Here is a 22,669-nt window from a genome sequence, read left to right as displayed (position 1 = left end):
CATGCTTGAGCCCACCACAGAAATTCCTTTTGAAGACATGGAATTAGTGGTATTATTGTTTCCAAACTGTGGCTGTGTTGAGACCATAGGTTTTTCAGGTACCATTGAAGTTTCCTCATACGCAGCTTTGCACATGGGATTAGTAGGATGCAAGATGCCATGAATCCCAGAGCCTGCAGGATTTTCCTTGCAGTCAGCCTGGTGAAATTTGCTAGTTTTCTAAAGTATTGAGTTAGTTGCCCCTGCTTCTCTGGCGTGAGGTAGGCCATCTGGGTTTTTGTGTCCAAGTTGGCACCCAGGAAAATTATTTTCTGAGAGAGTATTAGCCTTGATTTCTTTTTGTTGACTGTGTATCCCAGAGAATTCAACAACATTATTACAAAAGCCAGATGTTTCAGAAGTATGTGCTTGCTGTCCGCTTGGATCAGGCAGTCGTCCAAATATGGGTATATTTGTATCCCTTGAAGTCTGCAGTAGGCAATTACTGATGCCAGGCATTTCGTGAATACTCTGGGCGCAGTAGATAAGCCAAAGGGCAATGCAGAGAATTGATAATGGGTTGAACCTGCAAGAAATCTGAGGTATCTTCTGCAATTTTGTCCGATTGGGACATGCAGGTATGCTTCCTTGAGGTCCAATGTTACCAGCCAAGACTCCTTGCCCAGCATGGGAAGAAGCTGCTGTAATGTGAGCATCTTGAATTTTGGTACGAGTAAAAATGTGTTTAGGGTGGATAGGTCCAAAATAGGTCTCCAATCTTTTCCCTTCCTTGGTACCAGGAATAGTCTGGAATAAAAACCTTGACCTTGTTCGTGAGTAGGTACCTCTTGAATAGCTTTCATGTCCATGAGATCTGAAATTTGTCTTTGTGCCTCTGCCCTTTGATTGTGTGGCAGGTTTGGCATGCCTCTCATTTTTGGAAGGGTGTGAAAATGGAATCTGTAGCCTCTGTTTATAATGTCCAGGATCCATTTGTCTTTTGTGACAATATGCCAATTTTTTGAAAATAATGCCAGTTTTCCACCTAAGGGTGTTGCCATTTGAGCCTTGCTTGGCATGCAAAGGGGAAAGTCATTGGGCTTGCTTTCTGAATGGCTGCGAACTATCCTCACCACCTCGTTGTGTAGGAGCTTGCCATTGTCTGCCCCTAAACGATCCTTGAGATTGCCCTCTGACCCTCGGGCGCCTGTATCTACCTCTTTGGGGTCTGTCCGTGGCTGGAAAGGACCAATTTTTGGAAGGCCAATTTCTACTGAAATGTGGAGGTTGTACCTGTAGAAAATCTTTCACTGTTTGCATTGATTTAGCCTTTTCCTCCATTTTCTTTAATACCTCCTCAGCTTTAACACCAAATAATACATCCTTTTGAAGAGGGGCATCTAGTAATTTAGCTCTGACATGATCTGGTAAGGTTTGCTCCTTGAGCCAGGCATGTCTACGTATGACTGATCCTGTAACAGCAGCTCTACATGAGGCCTCTAGAGCATCAAAACCACATTGCAAGGTATGTTTACCCACTTGTTCTGCACTATGCATCAAATCCTGCAACTCCTTCAAGTCTGGTTGTTCAGGTTGTGACATTTTGCTTCTCAACTGTGATAACAGAAACTGTTGGTACTTCAGCATATGGAACTGGCAGTTTACTGCCCTCATGGTTAAGGTGGCCGAGGTGTATACCTTTTTTCCCTACCTTTCTAAGGATCTGGAATCTCTCTCGGAAGGTAATGGGTTTTTAGCAGTGGAGGCCTTAATTCCCTTGGGGACCTGTGAGATAGTTTCTGGGTCAGCCGCATGGCTTTTGTATAAAAATTGGTGTGAGTCAGGAACCCAGTAGTACCTGCCAGGCTTGACTGGGGCTGGAGGTAAAGAATCTGGGTTAAGGCAGGCCTCCGAGTACACATCATTTAGTATGTCTAAGACAGGAGGTATAGCCAGAGGCCTGTGCTGAGGTAGCAAGAGAAAATCCCTAAGCCTTTTTTTGGAATCTGAGTACTCTTGGCCTTCCCAGTGGAAGTGTTCCCTCAAGGTATGCAAGGTTTCCCCAAATGAGTAATCCTCTGGGGGGGAGACAGAGGGAATGGACTCCTCAGCATCAGAATCTTCAAAAGGGGAGTAAGAATGTTCCTGTTCATCAGAGTGCTCTGAAATAATGGAGGCCTGGTCAGAGGAGGATTCTTCCTCCACTCTGGGCCTTTTGTCCGGGGTTGAGAACCCCTGATAAGAGTAATCAAATCTTCACCCATTTTAAGCATCTGTTTTTTAGGCATGGGGCCTGGAGAAGGGCCCTGTGGAGCTTGTCTCTTAGAATGCATGGCTGCTTTAGACTTAGTGAAAGCCTTGATAGAAAAAGAAGAGGAAGGTCTGAAGACACCTTGAGAGGAGGCAGACCTGTCTACATTTTGAGATTCACCACCAAGCGTGGCTTCGGTATCTGTAGTCGGGGTGTGGGCCGAGGAGCCTGCGACCTCGGGCACAGAAGACACAGCCAATGAAGTGTCGTCGATAGGCAGGGGCTGCGTAGGCGCCTCGCTGAGAACCGGACCACCTGTAGTCGGCTTTGGCGTGGTGTCTGTAGAGGCCGCGGACCTTGTGTGTCGGTCCTTATCTTTGCGTTTTTTAGACAAAACTGGAGTCGGAGTATCCGACGACATAATATAGTTAAATTTTTTGCCAAAATAGTGCTGGGCGAACTCCGCCCAATGCTTAATGGTGCGTTTGTTAAATGTAGCACAAAAACGACAGACCGAGACGCCGTGGTCTGGGCCTAAGCAAGGAATGCAGAGGGAATGAAAATCCTTATGCGGTATTTGCTTCCCACAAGAAATACAATTATTAACTTTCTCTGACATCGGTCTGAGGCAAGAAAAGTTTCCCCAACGGGGTACTTAGCTTTCAAGAAGACTTCGGTTGCAAAATTTTCATAATTTCAGGAACTGGCCGACCGACACTTGCGAACTGCTTCTGCTTCGGGCACCGCGTGGCAAGAAAGACTGAAGAAAATGGCGTTGGCTGGTTCTTTTATACCCCTGGCACACTGACATCAGGGAAGAAGTGACGACAACCGACGCCGGACCTAGACTTTGGAATTCGGCCGACCGAGGACCCGCCTGACGGCAGGAGAACCCATCTGTTATGACTGCAGCTGTATGCACGATGAACATCTGGTCAGTCTTTCTAACTTTCTTAGTGTGACATACATAAAAACAAAGCTGACTGTGCATGTCCAACAGGTGTAACATGTATTCTCCGTTGTTGGCAAATATTGAGAAGAAAAAAGGTATATTGACAGACTGATTAAGTACTGAAGCAGACACCACGTTAGGAAGAAAGGAAGCATTACTTCTTGGCAAAATTCTTCTTATGGAAGACCAAATAAGGAAGTTGACAGGACAGGGCCCGTGGCTCCGATACCCTACTAGCAGAGGTGACTGCTACCAAAACCAAAGCCTTCTAGGCCAAAACATTTAATTCAGCTTTATTTGCAGGTTAAAAAGGAAGTCTGAATAATCCTGTAAAATAATAGCAATGTCACAAGGAGGAATGGTATCCCTAAGAGTAGGTTGAAGAAGGAAGGCACCCCTAAGCAAGGCTGTGGGCAATCTAAGGAAGGCGATGGATGATTGATTCTCTCCGATGTGAAAACTGGAAATGGCTGACAGCTGGACCTTGACAGTGAATAACTATTCCCACTGTGGGACAGAAAAGCCAAGAAGTCTAGTATCTCTGTGACAAGGTCTGAAAAGGGGTCAAAATTTCTACTGGAGGCCCAAATAGAAAACATTTTCCATTTACTCATATACACCTTTCTGGCAGAAGGTTCCCGCGCAGAGGACAACATGCAAATGACTTGGGAAGAAAGCCTAGACCGTCTAGCCATCACTGGAACTGCAGAAACCATGCAGTCAATTTGAGGGCTTAAATGTCCAGAAGAGGCATCCCGGATGGGTGAGAGAGAAGATCTGGAGTAGGCTCCAGCACCCAAGGGGGGAGTGAATCAGATGAAACCAGAGGAAGGGAAACCACATCTGTCGAGGCCAAAAGGGGGCAATGAGGATTACCGTAGCCTTCCTCCATTGCACTTTCTGAAGGAATATTAGGATGACAGGAGTGGGGATAGGCAAAGGAGACCAGGGGGGCCAAATGTGGGTCAGAGCATCTTTCAGGGACTCCACTTCCTGTGAGATCAAGGCAAAGTACTTGTTATGTTTGGTGTTGGAAGGAGAGATGAAGAGAACACAGCACAGTTGGCCCCAACAGCTGAAAATCTTATCCATTGTTGGGTTGAGGGACCACTTGTGAGGGGGGAGGAGGAGAACAGACCTGCTTAAAACCTGTCCGACAAACATGTTGGTTGCTGTCAGAAAGCGGTGAGAGGATACTGGCCATTGTCAGGCCCTCATGGCCTCTAGACATAATGGGCAAAATCATGTTCCTCTCCATTTGCTGATGTATCATATTACTGACATTGTTTGTCTGAATGGAGATCACAACCCTGGGAAAAGAATCCTGGAAAGCCTGCAGTACTAGGAGGACTGCCCTCATCTCCAGGATATTGATGTGAAGACTAGTCTCTGAGGGTGACCAAGTGCCTTGGACAGAAATGCCAGCCCCCACACACCTTAGCTGGGAAGCATCCATGGTCAGTGTAGCCTAGAAGGAAATAACAAAAGGTCAGCCATGGGATATTATCAGCAATTCTAGCCAGCAATGAATGGGAGTCTTGAACATTTTTGTAAGAGGCACTGGAAAATTCATGGGCTGACAACTCATTGACCATTATACTGACATTGTCCACTGAAGCACGCTCATATGAAATCTGGCAACGGGGACTAAGGTTATGGTGACCGGCACTGAGCTGAGGAGATGCAAAATCAACCTTGCTGGTGGCTTTTGATGGAGTTTAGTGATAATAGCTGGGATCATACCACAGATAACTTGAGGAACCTATGCATAGGATAAAGCATTTAGGAGCTGAAAAAAAATACCGTTTTTTAAGGAGAAGCACAGTTTTTAGTCAAAAAATAAACTAACATTTTCTTGAAAGGGCAATAAATTCTTTGTGGAAGAGTTCCCCTACTGGAACCTATCTGCTAGAAATGTTTGAAACAGAATGCTACATTTGTGAAGCATCACAGCTGCTTCCTCTTAAGCCTGCAAGAAAGTAATGAAACTGTCTATACTCTGACTACTGATTTATCTTCAAGAGACCATCAGCAGTCAGAGTGTAGGTGTGGAAGTGAAGCAGAGCTTTTTGAAACTGGACAGCTGTTGCATTCTTGGTAAGATAAAACCCATACTGACGAAGGCTATTGCAGCAGTAAGAATGACAAAGTTTATTTACACTTATCTTATTCATGAGTTTAACCAGATAAACTCATCAAGCACAAATGCTTGTTTGCAGGGGCAACTTGGAAGAACTGTCTGATTAAGTGAACTGCAGAGTCACACAGTAGGTAAATGCAGTCTAATGGAAATCGAAGCAAGAATACATGAAGATCCTCGTTAGAAGCTCATAGCTTTAATCCTCTGCATTAAACTGCATGCCAAGTTGGTATATTTATCCTCTACTATTGGACCATCTTCTGTAAAAATAGGTCATCAATCCCTGTCAGCAGATGCTGCTAAACATGCACCAAGTTTCTGCCATGTCCTGGTCTCAAGCACTGTACAGTCCTTGCTTGTTTAGTGCCTCTTTTTAAAAGCCTTCCAGAGACCTCTACTCACTCCAATTTACTTTGTTTATGCTCCTACATTAACCACAACCTACACAGTCTTGTTACAGGAGACAATCTGGATACTATAATAACCAAACCTGAAGGCCAATCTTTATTTTTTTCCTTACAGTGTGTGCTTTTGTTACTGTACTATTCTCTTCTACTAAACATTTTGTTAGATCAAAAGGCCTTGTAAGACTGGTTTAATTATATGATTTATACAGAAAAAGCATAAAACTGATGTTCTTGTTTTTTGAGATGATGACAAGAATTTCAAACAAGGGTCCAAAGAGCAAAAAAGTAGAATGAAATTAGGGAGAAAGTAATAGGAAGCATTCTTCATGCCTAAAATCATCATCATCACCTTAACCCCACCCCCCACCCTTTCCCATTTTTCTGCATGGATCAGGGTGTCATGTCAACTGTCACCATCTCTCTCGAGTCAATGCCATTCCCTTACCTTTTTCGACAATCATGTCTGTCGCAAGCTCTCTCTCACACATTCCTTCTCTTTGCTGGATGCGCTTGCTTCCTCTTGTTTTCTTTCTGCCAGTTTCACATCTTATTCAACAGACTGTCCTCTGCTTTCTTGCACATGTGCTTGAACCACCATAACCTGTTCTGTTTCCCTTTCTCTGCAATTGGAGCTACTTGGGCTTCTGCTCTGATATCCTCATTTCTTTGTCTATCCCACAATGTGCATCATAACTGCCATCTCAAGCACTATATCTCCATAACTCTAGCTTCCTCAACTGCTCTATTTTCACTGCCCAGGTTTTTGTACTATAGAGTAGTATCAGTTGCACCACTGTTATGAAAACCTTTCTTTATAAGCTTCTTTGGCATTCTTCTGTCATACGCTGCCCCGACTCAGTGTGTCAACTGGTTGAAGACCTCTAATGCTAGCTTTGACCTCCTCATTCAGACTACCCTTCTCCTCAACCACCACTCCAAAATACTTGAAGCTGTTAACTTGCTCCACTATTTGTCCCTCTACCTCAATTCTCAGTTTCTTCTGATTTTTCTCAATTGCTGCCATTACAACGGTCTTAGCTGTACTTAGTTTCTGCCTTCAGTTTTGCACCCCATTCCCCTATCCTTTGCTGAAGTTCTCATTCACAGTCAGCGTGTAATGCCACATTGTCTGTATACAGCAACTTTGTTAACCTGTCCCCTCAGAGTTGTTTGTTAATGTAGTCTATCACCAGTACAAACGGCATTGGTGTCCTAAACCCGGACGCACATCCACCCCCATTGGGAACTGTTCTCTGAGTCTGAACACTGTTCATACTTGTGACATTGCATCCTTGTACATAGGTTCATAGGTAGGTACTAGGCTATCAGTCCTAGGGCCTATGTAAGCCTAGCCAACAAGGTTCCCTGGCTTTCGCCACCCAAGAAAGTTATTCGAGCAGGGCTATGTGAGTAATCCCCAGGGTGAATTTTCTAATTCCCATCCATTCATCAAGATTTTTCTTGAAGAGTGCTAATGAGGAACTTTGCTTGACATAGATAGGTAGCTTGTTCCACAGTATGGGAAGTCTCTGGAACAGGAATCTATCCCTCCAGTATGTTCCATTTATTGTGGTGACAAGATTTAGATCCCTAGAGCGTGTGTCCTAGAGGGATTGGGATTTCTTTAGGTGTAGCATGTCCACCAGCTCTGGGTTTGACATAGCTTTGTATGTTAGGGAGAGATCACCTTGGACTAGGCAATATGCTATGGAGTAAAGCTAAATTTTTTTGAGATGGTCAGCGTAGGACAACTGTGAGATCTGTAATCCTCTTGGTGAGGTACTTCTGTGGCCTTTCCAGCTGTTGCAGACATCTTGTGAAGTACATTCCAAAAGAGGCGCAGTAATCAATAATGGGTCTAATGAGTGCTGAGTAGAGGGGGGAACAATGACCTCTTTTTTCCTGGATGAGAACCCTTTCTTGATTAGGTGTACCATGTAGAAGGATTTCCTGACTACTGTGGTGATGTGATTATCAAAGGAGAGACTACTGTCCACCTGAGTCTCAAGGTCTCTTATCACACCTTTGGCGTTAAGAGGACTATGTGGTAGTTCACGGGAACAGAGTTTTTACCAAAGGGGATGACAATGCACTTTTTGGCATTTAGCTTGAGGCCATGGCTCTGACACCAGGCATCTGTCTCAGTGAAGCCCTTCTGTAGGATGTCCATGTCGTTTGGGGACTCGACTATGGCACCTAGTTTGCAGTCATCTGCGAACTTCATCAGCCAGAGGCCCTGTGCGTTAGCCCTTACTTCAGAGAAGTAGATATCAAAGAGGAGAGGACCCAGGACTGAACGCTGTGGTACTCCACTTGTCACTGGTTTGAAGTCAGATTTGGAGTCTGCAACTTTTACAGTGTGGGTTCTGTCAGTGAGACAGTTGGCGACCCATCTTGTGATGTATGGATTTGTACCCAGTTTAGTGAGTTTATGTATAATTCCAGAATGGGGGATGGTGTCGAAAGCCTTGGCGAGGTCAAGATAGGCTGCGTGAATTTCCTTTCCCTCATCTACGGTTTTGGTGACTGTTTCAAAGTCGTCAATCAGGTTCAGGAGGCATGATCTGCCTTTCACAAACCGATACTGGGTGGGGTCCAGGGATTGGAGGTTACCTATGTCTTTGTTTATGAGTTCCTAGATGATGCATTCCATGGCCTTGCAGACCAGGCATATCTTTTAGTTATGTACTTACCATAACTTCAGATGTATGGGATCCATCTCGCCTACATTCATAACTGATCGGCTCCGACTCGGCCAACTAGTATACTAGAACGCAGTCTCTTATTGGCTGGGCTACCCTCTATCCCAGGATGCACCACACCTGCTTCCCCAGATCTTGTTTGTTCGCTTTCATACTTACATGCAAACACAGAAAAAATACCAGTTACTCCAACCAACTAAAGTTTTTCAAGAGAAGATCTCCAAATGGACCAACATTTCCTCTAAATCCGAATGGAAGGGGTAAAGGAGGGTGGGTACGAATGAATGTAGGCGAGATGGATCCCATACATCCGGGTTATGGTAAGTACATAACTAAAAGATGTAATGGGATCCTATCTCGCCTACATTCATAACTGATGGGACAGCGTCCCTAGCACCTAAATCCCGGGTGGCTCATTGGAAAACACTCCTGAGAACTGTGGAACCAAAGGAAGCCCTGCCTCGAGAAGCCACATCTATTTTGTAATGAGAAATGAAAGTGTGCGGAGAAGTCCAGGTAGCCGCAGCACAAATATCATCTATTGATAATTTGGAGTGGAATGCTACAGAAGTAGCCATTGCCCTGGTAGAATGAGCCCTGACTGGAAAGGGAAGCTCTTTGTCAGCCTGCGAATAAATGAAACAGATGCAATCTTTAATCCATTTGGCTATGGAGGTTTTAGCCACAGGTTGACCCAACCTGTTTTTTGCAAAGGACACAAACAGTTGATTTGACTTCCGCGTCTGAGTAGTCCTGTTCAAATAAAAACGCAGTTGTCTATGGACATCCAACTGATGAAAGATATATTCTGCGTTATTGGAGAATTTGGGAAAAAAATACAGGGAGCTCTAGGGACTGTTGAATGCAGAAAGAAGATGCTACCTTTGGTAAAAAAGAGGGATTTAATTTAAGGGACACTATCTTTGTGAAAAATCAAATAAGGAGAATTAGAACAAAGAGCCTGGAGCTCTGAAACCCGCTTGGCCGAAGTTATGGCCACTAAAAAAGCGGTCTTCCAAGACAGGAATTTCATATCACAGGTAGCTGCTGGTTCAAAGGCGGGCAGTTAAGGCAGCCAGGACCATATTTAGGTCCCAAGGGGGCACAGGATGAGATATCGGGGGCCTAAGGAGCCACGCTCCTTTAAGGAAAGACTTGCAAAGCTTGTTTACCATTAATGAAGGTTCAAAAGAAACATGAAAATTAGAGATGGCCGCTAGCTGAACCTTAATCGTGGAAACTGAAGAGCCCAACTGAAAAAGAGAGGCCAGGAAATTTAAGACCTCCGGTACTGGGGCAGTAAGAGGGTCTATACCTCGTCGCTGTGCCCAAAGGGCAAACCTCTTCCATTTGCTGGAATACAGTTTGATAGTGGAAGGTTTGTGAGAAGAGGAGAAAATGTGGATAACCTCCGGAGAGAGGGAACTGTCCCTGACTAAGGATGGAAGTGGAGTACCCAAGCAGCCAACCTCAAGGACCTGAGAGATGGGTGAGACTGTCCTGACTGATGAGTCAACAGGTCTGGCACCGGGTCCAGAAACCATGGACCTTCCACCATATACCTCCAAAGGAAGGGGAACCAAACCTGACGAGGCCAGTGCGGGGCAATCAAAATCATGTCGCTCTCCAGGTAAATTGCCTTCTGTATCACCCTCGGCAGGAGGGGAACCGGAGGGAAGGCATAAAGGAGACCGGGGGGACAAATGTGGGTTAGAGCGTCCCTGGGAATCTGTCCCTGAGAGAGAGTCAAGAGTGAAGAACTCTCTGCACTTCACATTGTGGGGGCTGGCAAACAAATCGCAGCAAGGGAGACCCCATTTGGCAAAGATTTTCGCAGCCACTCTTTGGTTGAGGGACCACTCGTGGGGTAACAGGATAGTCCTGCTTAGTCTGTCCGCAATCACATTGGATTTCCCCGGGATGTGCGTTGCCATTAGGAAGCGGTTGGTAGCTACCGCCCAGTGCCAAAGTCTCATGGCTTCTCTGCACAGTGGGTACGACCTGGTCCCGCCTTGCTTGTTTATATACCAAACTACCGACATGTTGTCGGATAGGATAGCAATCAGACCTTGCGGGAGAGTGTGATGGAGAGCTTGTAGTACCAGTAGCACCACTCTCATTTCCAGGATATTGATGTGTAAATGCGCTTCCTGGGGTTGCCATGTGCCTTGGACAGACCTGTCCAGATAATGACCCCCCCACCCTACCTGGGAGGCGTCCGTGGTCACAGTGGCAACGGGGGAATGAAGGATAAAAGGTCGCCCCTGGTCGAGATTGGATCAGAGGAGCCACCAACGCAGATCTCGACGGCAACTTTCCGTAATCATAACCAAGTTGTTCAAGGGAAGTTCCTGATAGGACCATTGAACCGAAAGTAGCCATTGCAGCACTCGCATGTGCAGTCTGGCTAAGGGGACTAGGAGAATAGTTGATGCCATCGACCCCAATACCTGCAGAATCAGATTGGCCGGAGCTCTTGATAGGGAGAGGCAGGATCAAACTTGATTCTGCAAAACCTGAATCCTTTCTGCCGGTAAGAAGGCGCGCATCCTTCTTGTGTCTAACTCTGCGCCTATAAAGGTAATACGCTGAGATGGCTGTAGCACAGATTTTTCCCAGTTGAAAGTGATTCCTAGGAAATGGCCCAAGCTGACTGTGGCCATGAGCGACTGAATTAGTAGATGCTTGGAGGTGGCAGTAAGGAGCCAGTCATCTAGATATGGAAACACTTGGAATCCTAGACTTCTCAGGTGAGCAGTCACCACTGCCAGACACTTGGTGAACACCCTGGGGGCTGTGGTGAGACCAAAGGGCAGTGCTCGAAACTGGAAATGACTGTCTCCCAGGCGGAAGCGTAAAAGACTCCTGGACTCTTGACTTATCAGAATGTGATAGTAAGCGTCCTTGAGATCTATGGAGCACATCCAGACATCCTTCTCCAATAGTGGGAGAATGGACTGAAGAGTGACCATTCGAATTTGGACTTTTTCACAAAGCGATTCAATGAACTGAGGTCCAAAATGGGCCTGAAGTCCCCTGTCTTTTTTGGCACCAAAAATAGTCTTGAGTAAGTTCCTGATCCGATCTGATCGGTGGGGACAGGCTGGATGACTCCTTTTTCTAGCAGCTTTGAAACCTCTATTGCTGCTTGATCCCGCTGACTGGGTGGCACGTCCGGGATTTCCCTGAAGGGAAGGGGGGGCTTGATGAAGGGAATGAGATAGCCTCCGGTAATAAACCGGAGCACCCACTGGTCGCTGGTAATAGCTTCCCAAGCCTGTGGGTGTTCTGCAAAACGACCCCCGACTGGCTCCGGAGCTGCACAGTCGGGCACCAACTCAGGGACGGTGAGCGTAGGAGGAACCACAAAAGGAATCGCGGTCTCCAGAGTTACGGGGGCCTCTGCCGCCTCTGGGACGGCGTCTTCCCGAATTCCCCCCCCCTGCCTCCAGAGGGGGGATCACTGGGTGGAGTAGGGAAAGGCCTCTGAGTTTTCCTGAACCATATTTTCCCTCCTCTCTGGGCCTTGGGGTAAGGCCTAGAGGGAGCGGAAAAACGGGCCCCAACGGCAGTCAAGGTCTTGCCCTCCTGCTTGCACAGAGTCAGTGTGTCCTTCAACTTGGATCCAAACAAAGAGGACCCATCAAAAGGGGCGTCAGCGAAGGAAGACTTGAAGGCCTCCGCAAAGGAACACAAGCGTAACCAGGCATGTCTCCAAAGGGCCACGCCTGTTCCCGCTGCTCTACTCGCCCCCTCGGCCGCATACAAGATGAGCCTCATGGACGAGTTCACAATGGATGATAAGGTAGTCATCTGGGCGCCAACAGTGTGGGCTAACGCCTCAGGTAGATTACCTGTGAGGGACTCACCTAGCTCTTTAAGGAGGTCCCTTTGGAGCCTAGTAAAATGACACAGGTAATTCAGCGACCGTAAGGTAAAGGCCGCTGAAGAAAGGGTACGCTTTCCGTACCTATCCATGCTCCTGGAATCCTTATTAGGAGGGTGGATAGACGTTGAAGCCTCTGCCACGTCCTGCTGTGTGGCAGATGCCACCACCATCGCATCTACAGGAACTCCTTTCGTTAAAAATTCCTTTTGAGGGGGGGCTGAAAGGAATTTGTTGGGTCTTGCAGGCACCGGTTCCACAGAGTCAGGGTGCTCCCAAGCCCTTCGAGAAATTAAGTCAAGTAACTCATCGAAGGGCGGAGACACCCAGGAGGCAGAGGGCTGGGCCCCGAAGGCCTTGAGGAAGACTGACTCCTCAGCGGAAGGGGTTTTGGCCTGCCAATCTCCTCTCCATCTCAGAATCTCAAGGATATCCGAGAAAGAGACATCATCCGAAGATGATTTTGGGGACCCCTCCACATCATCGAGGTCAGTGTCAGATGTGATAGACTCATCTTGGGAGTCCACGTGCTTCCTCTTGCACAATTTCTTCCGTGGAGACTCATCCGAAGCGGTTTCGGACAGACCCCCCGGAAGAAGGGAACCCCCCCACGGGGGTATCCTCAGGCCCTGGGACCCCGCTGTCATGGGACTGCAGTACGCCAGAAGCACCAGTCTCCAGGTCTAGGGACGGTGAGATGGAAACCTGCTGAGCCGGCAAGGACATGGCCAGCGCGCTCCTCATGGCCTCAAAGGCAGGACCTCCAGACTCCATGGAGGTCACTGGCCGAGAGACCATGACGGCACTAGGAATCCCCGCAGCCGATGCTCCGAGGGGAGGACTAGGCACCGAGGCACCTAGCTCCAAGATGTTCCCCTCGGCCCCGGCTGAGGAAGTCCCGGTACCGAACCCCGAACCCGAGGACAGGGTAGGAACAATGGTCGGAACCGATATCCGAAGGGGTCTCGGTTCCGACTGTACGGCTCCGCCTTGCTCCACCATCACCGACTCCAACGGCTCCGAGGAAGTTGGAGGAGGAATCGAAAGCTTTGAGGGGGGATTGGCTCCGGGGCCGAATGGGCTGGAGCCGAGACCATTTTTGTGAAAACCGGAGACTGGAAAAGCCTCTGAATAACTCTATCCAAATCCGAATCAGATAATTTGGAGGATCTAGAGGAAATAGAAAGGGGCCGAGACGACTTCTCTCTCGGCTCCGACAAGGTAGGGGACCGACTCCGAAAGGGCTCCAACACTATCGGCGCCGGATCCGACACAGTATGAATAAGGATCGGCGCCGAAGGAGCTTTCGGAGCCGAGGGGGAAGAGTCTGAGCTGCACACCTCCATCGGCTCCGAGACCAATGGAACCGAGGGAGGTGATTCGCCTCTCGATGCTCCAACCTGCGGCTCCGAAACTAATGGAGCTGAGGAAAGAGGCATCGAGGCAGACCCTTCGACCCTTGGCTCCGAAGTCAATGGAACCGAGGAAGAAGAGGTCGACTTATGCTTCTTAGTAGTCGGCTCCGACGGACTGGTCGGAGCCGACGACCTTTTCTTTTTAGAAGCAGTAGCAGAAGATGAAGCCAAAGCTTCCTCAAAGGAGGGCTTAATGAGGCCCTTCAGTATTAATTTATTTTTACGTTCTTGAAGAACCCTAGCGGAAAAGGCATGGCACACACTACATGTCTCTTGCAAATGCTTTGGCCCTAAACAATAAATGCAAATGGCATGACTATCCGTGATAGACATTTTATAATTGCACTTAGTGCACTTTTTAAAAACAGATTTCTGCTCTTTAGCCATTTTTACCAACAAACTAATGGAATAGTGGAACAATCTAACTGCCACACAAAAAACAGTACTTCACCAAAACTTTAAGCGCGAGAATAGGGCGCGAGCCCTCTGAACACAAGATTTACCTCACAAGGAGAAAGAACAACAACAACAAAGGGAACACGACGGGAAAAAGCCCTCTAACTTAAACGGGCTTTACCCGGAGAAGAAAAAGGAATAAAAAAGACAACACAGTCACTCCACTAAGAAGGGCAAAGGCCCTCTAACTTAAACGGGCCTTGCCCGAAGTACCAACAGATACAAAAATGCCAATAACACTCAAACGATACACAAACTTAAGAATAGCTGTTAAAACAGCTGTTGATTGAATTTATGAGGAAACCCCAGGTCAAAAGACCAGAAAAAAGAAGAAAATACACTTAGCTCCAGCCAAGTCGAGACCACGTCTAGCTTGATAAAGCGGCAAACGAGATCTGGGGAAGCAGGTGTGGTCCATCCTGGGATAGAGGGTAGCCCAGCCAATAAGAGACTTCATTCTAGTATACTAGTTGGCCGAGTCGGAGCCGATGGATCGGCTCCGAACCCATCAGTTATGAATGTAGGCGAGATAGGATCCCATTACATCAGGCTAACAGGGCGACAGCTCCAGGGGTCCGTGGTGGCTCCCCCTTTGTGGATTGGTATAACTGTTGGTGTGCTCCATTCAGTGAGTACTAACCCTGACATGAGACTATGATTGAACATGGTGCTTAGGTGGAGGACCAGTTCGTTCTGACGTTCGTGAAGAACGCAGCCTGGGATGTTGTCCAGTCCCATGGAAGTTGTATTCTTGGCTTTGGAAAGTGCAGTTTTTACCTGTGCAGTTGTGACTGCAGGGGCTCTGCATTCTTCTGGTATAGATATGGGCCCTTTAGGGGGTGGGGGAGTAAAGTTAGCACTGAACTCATCAGACAGGATGTTGGTGATATCAATTGGTTCTGTAATTTTTGTGCCATTGTACTGTAGCTCAGAGCAGACCTGGGTATTGCCATTGAGATTAATGACATAGCTATAGAATGGCTGAGCTTGTCCTTAGAATCAGAGGCAATCGTGTTTTCATAGCTAGCTTTGGAGGATTTTATGAGGGATCTCAGTTTCTTACTGAGGCTGACCAGGGAGCTCCTCCACTCATGGGATTTTACTCTCTTCTGCAACAGCTTCTTCCTTCTGTTGTAGAGTTTGTTTACAGCGGGGAACCACCAGATTGGCTTCCTTTTTTGGAGGATAGCATCTTGGTTCTGTTAGGGATAGCACAATACATGCACTCATGTAATTGCTTATAGAGTGCATTTGTGCAGGATTCTGCAGTCATAGCTGCAGTGCCCTTCTGCAAGGATGCCGTGAAGTTTGCCACTTCTGTCTTAAGAAGCATGAAGTTGGCTTTGGAGAAATTTTTTACAGTGGTTTCCTTAATGGGGGGTGGGGGTGGGATGTGGATATCTATGGTGATTAGCTTATGGTTGGACCAATGAGGAGTTGGCTGCAGGTGTGGAACACCGGCCACTCATGTGGTAATGACTAGGTCTAGGATATTGTTGCCCCTGGTGGGGGTGTGGATAAGTTGATCCAGGGCATTGGAGTTTATGAATTCTAGAAAGCGTTGAGCGAAGGAGTTGGTACATGAGAAGTTTTCCCAGTTAATGGGGTAGATGAAATCGCCCATTATTAGGCTGTTTGGTTGGACCCTAATATTTTCCAGTATATCAAGAAAAGAGGAGTGAAAGTCCTGGGGCATGGTGGGGGATCTGTAGCAAGCTACAACTTGGATTGCAGTTTTGCCCAGAGCTAGTTGCACTTGGATAATTTCGGATGCATTATGTTGGGCAACTAGCCTGGAGGTGTGGATATCCTTAATGAATATGGACACACCTCTGCCTTTGGTGTTCCGGTCCAAGTTAGATGGCCGAAAGGTATGGTATGAGTTATAGTCTGGTAATGCAGGGGTGCTCTCCAGAGCATTGAACCAGGTTTCAGTCCCAGCACAGATATCGATGTTCTCCATTTTGAGGAGTGCCTCGAGTGTGTGCATTTTGAGGTTTAGACTTCTAGCCTTGAATAGCATTACCCTCAGTTTTTGTTTGTGTGTATCTGCTACAGTGGTGGGTTTGTCATTTGGACCTTGCCTAAAAAAGGCACTACAGGGGTGGCAAGAGCCTTAGTCAGTATCCGGAATCCCACGGGTGACAGGTGCAGGTCATCTGTGGCAAAGCAAAGCATCGTGGCCTGTCGACCACATCGTCCCAGGCAAATAGATACTGGATCCCCTTAGAATGACACCAGAACCTTAGCCAATTGTTGAAGTCAATCATTTTGTCCTTGTACTGTGGTATCATTCTGGGCGAAGGTAGGATGCTACTCAGGGCTAGGGTCATACCTGCCTGGATCTTCCATGTCTCTTTTCATTTAGTCCAGGGAGGTACATCTCAGGTCATTCATACCAACATGAACAATGACTTGAGTCATATCTGCACTTGTTGTGGCGTGACCTGAGTGTGTGGGTTATGTGGCGGATCCTGGTACCCGACTGGCAGCTGGCAGTAACCTTCTCCTTGTCTAGTCTGGTGAGGGGAACATCAGTGTTCCTGACTATAGAGTCATCTATGACTAATGTGTTGGGTATATCGTTTTGTCTTAACGACTGTGGTTGAGTTGCACACGGAGTCTGTGGGTTATGTGTCTTTTGGATAGTGTTGAGGGGTGGAGGTTGCTTGTGTTTCTGCTTTGGAGGTACTGTTGCTTGGGCAAATTATTATTGAGAGCCTCTCTGAATGTTTTTGTGTATCTATGTGTGGATATTGGTGGTGTAGGTTTAGTGGGTTTATGTGATGAGTGTAGTGTGGTGCAAGTGTTTACCTTCTCCTCTTGACAGACAAGTTCAGTCTCGGGTTGAGAGAGCTTTGCCTCCAGTTTGACTAGATAAATGCATCTCTCACAGGTTGTAGTGTTGGGTGGTAGGAGGAGAGGGTTGTCAGTGTACATGAGGCAATTGCTACATTGCCTCAGGATGCCCAGATTCATCAGGTAGACAGGAGAGAACACCGGGAGCTGTCCCTTGGACATGTCTGGATAATCAATACTTTCCTCTAGACAAGTGAGGGATGTAAGTGCTAGAGCTGTTTTCCTCTAAGCAACTGAGGAAGATAAGTATAAAAAAAACGGTTAACCACTAAGTAATGAGGAAGGTTGAGTGCTGTAGTAAATTGTGGTTTATTTAGTGCTGACAACAGTTCTAAACCAGTGCTGAGCATGAAAAAGCAGATTCAAGTGCTAAAATTAAGAATCTGGCTAGTTCTAAGGGAAAAACTGAACAGCAGACTTTATGGCTCCGGGAATAGTTTAACCCCAGCTAAGCGGCACTGTGCGATGCACAAACTCATGCAAACATGAGTTTTTAACTCACAAGGTTGAAAGGGATAGAAATTATCCCAAAATGGCCAATAAGGTTAATTTCAGAACTGGAAACCACTCCTCCTGTGACAGATAGGCTGCTCTAACGCTTACCACTCTAAATGATAAGCAGAAGGTCCTCCTACTACCACAACAAGGTCTAGACCACTCAGAAACACAGACTGAAGTCCTGAAACCAGCAGATCTGGGATCCAGACTATTCTAGTATACAAAGGATGACTTGAAGGGCTCCGCGAAGGAACACAAGTGCATCCAGGAGTGTTTCCTAAGAGCAACTCCTGTACCCGCTGCCCTACTCGTTCCAACAACTGCATATGAAATGAGGCGCATGGATGAGTTTACTATAGAAATGAGTGTAGCAAGCTGCACTGCGGTGGTGGTGCTGTGGTAGCGTTGTCACCTCACAGTAAGACGTTGTCCTGTTCGATTCTCAGCTAAAGCGTCTTCTGTGTGGAGACATCCGTGAATGGGCGTACCTTCGTTGAAGGTTGTGCGTCAGAGCTGGCAACTTGGCACATAAAACTCTACTGCCAATCATTAGCAGACGGAAGTTCTGCTGTGGCGACCCCTAACCGGGAAAAGCTGAGAGACACAACAACAAGCTGGGCGGCAACTTTGTCGGTAGCTCCTGCAGAGTATCTCCTAGCTCTTTAAGGAGATCTCTTTGTAATCTGGTAAAATGGGTTAAATAGTTGAGCGAACGAAGAGCAAAAGTCACATAACTAAACATGCGCTTCCAATATCTATCCATAATCCTGGAGTCTCTGTTAGGAGAATGGATAGACGAAGAAGTTTCAGACAATTCCTTTTTGGTGGCTGTCGCCACCACCATGGCATCAACTGGCACACCTTTTGTCAAGAAAGATTTGTCAAGGGGGGCAGAAATTAATTTATTAGGCCTCCTAGGGACAGGCTCCATAGTATCTGGAGACTCCCATGCCCTTCGTGAGACCAGCTGCATCAGCTCATCGAAGGGCGGAGACACCCAAGAGGTGGAGGGCTGAGACCCAAAAGCCTTCAGGAGAACTGACTCATCCTCAGTAGGGTTTTTGGATGGCCAGTCACCCCTCTGTCTCAGGATTTCAAATATCTCAACGAAGGAGATATCTTCAGAGGGAGACCGTGGGGACCCTTCTGACTCATCCAAGTCAGTATCAGATGTTACAGACTCCTGGGGAGAGTCTAGATGTTTCCTCTTGCACAATCTCTTCCTGGGAACCTCATCAGTGGGAGCTTCTGGTGAGGTCTCGGAAGAGCAAAAGCCACCAATGGGGCTTCCTGAGGATTTGAGTCTCTACGCTTGGTCAGGATGTGTGAAGCAGAAGCAGACACAGGCGCTTTAGCAGAGGAGGAAGCCAGACCTGAGGTCGAAGATGTCTTAGGAGACATGGCTCTTCTTAAGCCATCGAAATGACCCCTGCTCAGATGCGAGGAGACCATCGATACTCCCGGCATCGGGACAGTGGGCTCCGAACTAGAGGTAGGAGCCAAGCTCATCTGAGCCGAGGCCATGAGAGGCAGAGTCGGAACCGACAAGTCGGTCTGACTGTCCTCCCCGGACCCGACCAAAGAGTGCCGGCTCCTAGAGTCCTCGATCGGCACTGAGGATGTCAGAGTAAAAGGAGCCAAAGACAGTGGAGCAGGTGTCGGCTCAGAGGGTTCCACAATCAACAGGTCTGACTCCTCCGGCTCCGAAGGACCAGCATGGCTCGGAGGAGGAACAGTTTGAGCTGGTGTAAGGGTCTTCGGCTCCGAAGCCATTTGGGTTGAAGCCAATAAAATTTTTGCCAAGGCCGGTGCCAATAACAGCTTCTGCACCACATAATCCACATCCAGATCAGAAACGCTGATAGAGGACCGAGATGAGCACACCGAAGGTGGTACCGACTGTAATAATGGACTCTTAGGAGTTTAGGATACCGGTTCCAAGACTGGCTCCGAAAAGAAAAAAATGTCCGTTCTGATGGCAGTGGAGCCGAAGTCGAAGATTTCTTTAATTTCTTTGATGCAGAAGACTTAGAAGACTTTGAGGACTTGCTGGCTCCATCTTGGTTGCTCAAAGCTTCTTGAAAGGAAGGTTTCAACAAACCTCTGTCTACTAATTTTCTTTTCCTTTCCTGTAGAACCCTGGAGGAGTAGGAATGGCATACAGAACAGCTATCTTGTAAATGCAGGGCTCCTATGCAGTACACAACTTACATGGCTGTCTGTTACAGACATCCTTTGGCCACATTTTGGGCACTATTTGAAACCTGACTTAGGATGCTTCTCTTGGTCAGCCATTGTAATCTCAAAGAGAAAATTACTGTCACCACAAACAATTCTAAACAGTAATTGTCAACAAGATTTAAATAAAAACACACACACACACACACACACACACACACACACACACACACACACAGAGTAATACTAATGTCAATGTTAAAGAGACAGAAAAAAAAGGTCAGTCTAAAACACACTATAATAAAAATATAAGCAGACTATGCAATGAAAAGAGGATAGCTGCTATAAGACATAACTAACCTTATCTAAGATTTTCTAAGGAAGAATTATATGACAAAATTTACTGTCACCTGTAAAACCTCAACAGTAATGTTAAATCCAAGCCTTTTCTAAAAAATTTTAAGGCTAAACACACCACACAGCAATAACTATAAACTACCTAACTATTAAGTATAAATTGTGACAAATGGTCACTGAAACAACACACTGAAATAATCACAAAAATGTTTTAAACTAGGCCCAAAACAAGAGGCCAACTAGAATTTTAAGGCACACTAATGGGAAGGGAATTTAATGAAGGTAAACACACCAAAAAGCTAGAAGAGCTTTATAAAGCTATTCAAAACTACCTAAAACTATCTAAATATCAATATAAGAAGGTTGTTGTTTGTCTTTCAGCTTTTCCCGGTAAGGGGTCGCCACAGTGGAACTCCAGTCCGCTAATGATTGGCAGTAGATTTTTTACGAAATGCCGAGGTGCCAGCTCGACGCCCAACCTTCAACGAAGGCACGCCCATTTACGCACGCATGTCTTTCGAACGCTACCCAACCACAGGGAGGACATGCAGACTCCACACAGAAGGCACTCCCAAGCCAAGCCGAGAATCGAACGGGAAAACCTTTTGCTGTGAGGTAACAACGATAACGCCGTACCACCGCAGCGAATGAAAAAAAGTTTTACTGGCCCAAGCTAATGCAGAGCCTCCGATCTGCTGCAGTGGTAAACTAGATCTGAGGTAACTCTGGGTGCATCATGGGATAGGGACTTGGCCTCGAGCTATTTGAAGACCTCAAGCTTTGCAATTGGCTGACTCGGAGCCGAGCGATCGGCTCCGAACCCATCAGTGAAGAATGAACGGCGAGACAAAACAACTTCACATTTTCATTTTCCTTAGAGCTGTTCATACTTCAAGGAAGGGTTCCTCTTCTTTTTCTTTCATTGTAGGGTGTGTCAGGGGTAGTACAGATTCTATGGGGTTTTCTTCACTCAGAAGCTGCTGGAAGTAAAGTACTCCATTCCATCTGCTCTTGATGTCCGAAGGGCTGGTGAGCAGGCTGCTGCTGGTATCCCTTATGAAGGGAGTCTGAAAACTGTCTTCTTTATCTCTCTGTATGCCTTACAACCTGACAGTTTCTTTGTACCAACAACTGAGTCACTTTCCAGAAGCTGGCAGAGTGCCTCTGATGCCATGCTCTTTAGCTATTGCAATTGCTCTCTTGGCATCTGTTAGCCAACCAGTATTCCTTCTTCGCTTGGCCGGTCTTTTCTACCTTGAACTTTTCCTGCATTCCTTCTTTCTTACTTTTGATGACTTCTTGGATTTCTGCATTCCAACACCACCTTTCCTTATGTACCTTATTTCCGTACGTGGCATGGCCGAATATCTGTTCCATAATCGTAACATATACTGTTTTGAGATGCTGCCATTCTACAACTCCACTTACTTCCTCTTCTTCCTGAGGTGCTAGTTCTTTAAGTAATTCCTTGAACTCTTGTGCATTCTTCTCCCGTCAACTTCCAGGTCTTCAGCCTACTCTCTGTTTCCCTAAGAGCCTTTTATGACCACTGCTAGCAGGTGATTGTAGCAACCAGTGGTCTAGGCTGTGGGCCAACTGTTTCCCTGGGGATGACTCTGCAATCACTGACTCTACCTCAGTACCTTTTCCTTATTAGGAGGATGTCTCCCTTAGATGCATGTTGACCTCTCATATGTGACCTTGTGACTCTCACTCTTGCTAAATCATGCGTTGGCCACCATAAAGCCATTTTCCAGACAGAAATCTGGAATGGCTTCTCTTTCTTTATTCCTGTTACTCCACCCATGTGGACCCAAGCAGTCCACATATCTTGTTCTACCTGTCCAGATATGTGCATTCAAGTCTCCCATGATTAACAGCAACTCATACTGTCCAGCTTAATTTAATAGGTCCTGCAACTACAGCATGAATGCACTCTTTCTCACTGTCACAACCATGCTGTGGGGCCATAGGCCAAGATTTTGAATGCTGCCCTATCCTTACACCAAAGTCTAACTGCCATAATGTTGATAACATTTCTCACTGCCTTCTGAAGTCTCTCCCTTACAACAATTCTGACACAATTTCTAGTCCATTCTACCGACGAGCAGTAGACTCAGGAGCAAGTGGTTTTGCTGCACTGCCCTTCCATCTCGTCTCCTAGACACAGAGGATGTCCAGTCTCCTCATTACCATCATGTTATCCACTTCCGTGCTCTGTTCAGTCAGTGAACCTGTATTGAGTGTAATCCTTAGTTTCTGTTTGGCATGTTGACTGGCTTTACATCCAGCATTTTACTCAACAGAGCTATCCCTCATAACACAAGCTGATAAACTGAACACCAGTCATCTAAGTAGCTTATTGGCCCAGGGCTGCTGGGCTTTATAGATGGGATACACTGGCCAAAACAGAAATATACAGACACCTCCCCACAGTTAGCATGGATCCCTGGCATATGTCAGAGTAGGCTGGGTCTTCAACCCAGCAAATACCATGCCCATTTTTAGCGACATTAGTCAATGCAACCAAATCGCGTGTAGTCTGTGCTCTGTACTCTTCTATCTAGAGGATACTGCATACCACAATTG

At 46.7% G+C, this 22,669-nt stretch overlaps 1 protein-coding gene across 1 annotated transcript in view; it reads right to left on the bottom strand.

Moving 5' to 3' along the window:
• The window catches only part of DDX23 (DEAD-box helicase 23), a 497,343-nt gene that overhangs the window by 193,596 nt on the left and 281,078 nt on the right, over positions 1-22,669 (bottom strand). The window lies entirely within an intron of this gene.

Source organism: Protopterus annectens, chromosome 9.part0 (assembly GCF_019279795.1).
Source record: "Protopterus annectens isolate FY-2018-M chromosome 9.part0, PAN1.0, whole genome shotgun sequence".
NCBI lineage: Eukaryota > Metazoa > Chordata > Ceratodontiformes > Protopteridae > Protopterus > Protopterus annectens.
The sequence above is the reverse complement of the archived record's forward strand: the minus strand, read 5'-3'. Positions and strand labels throughout refer to the sequence as shown.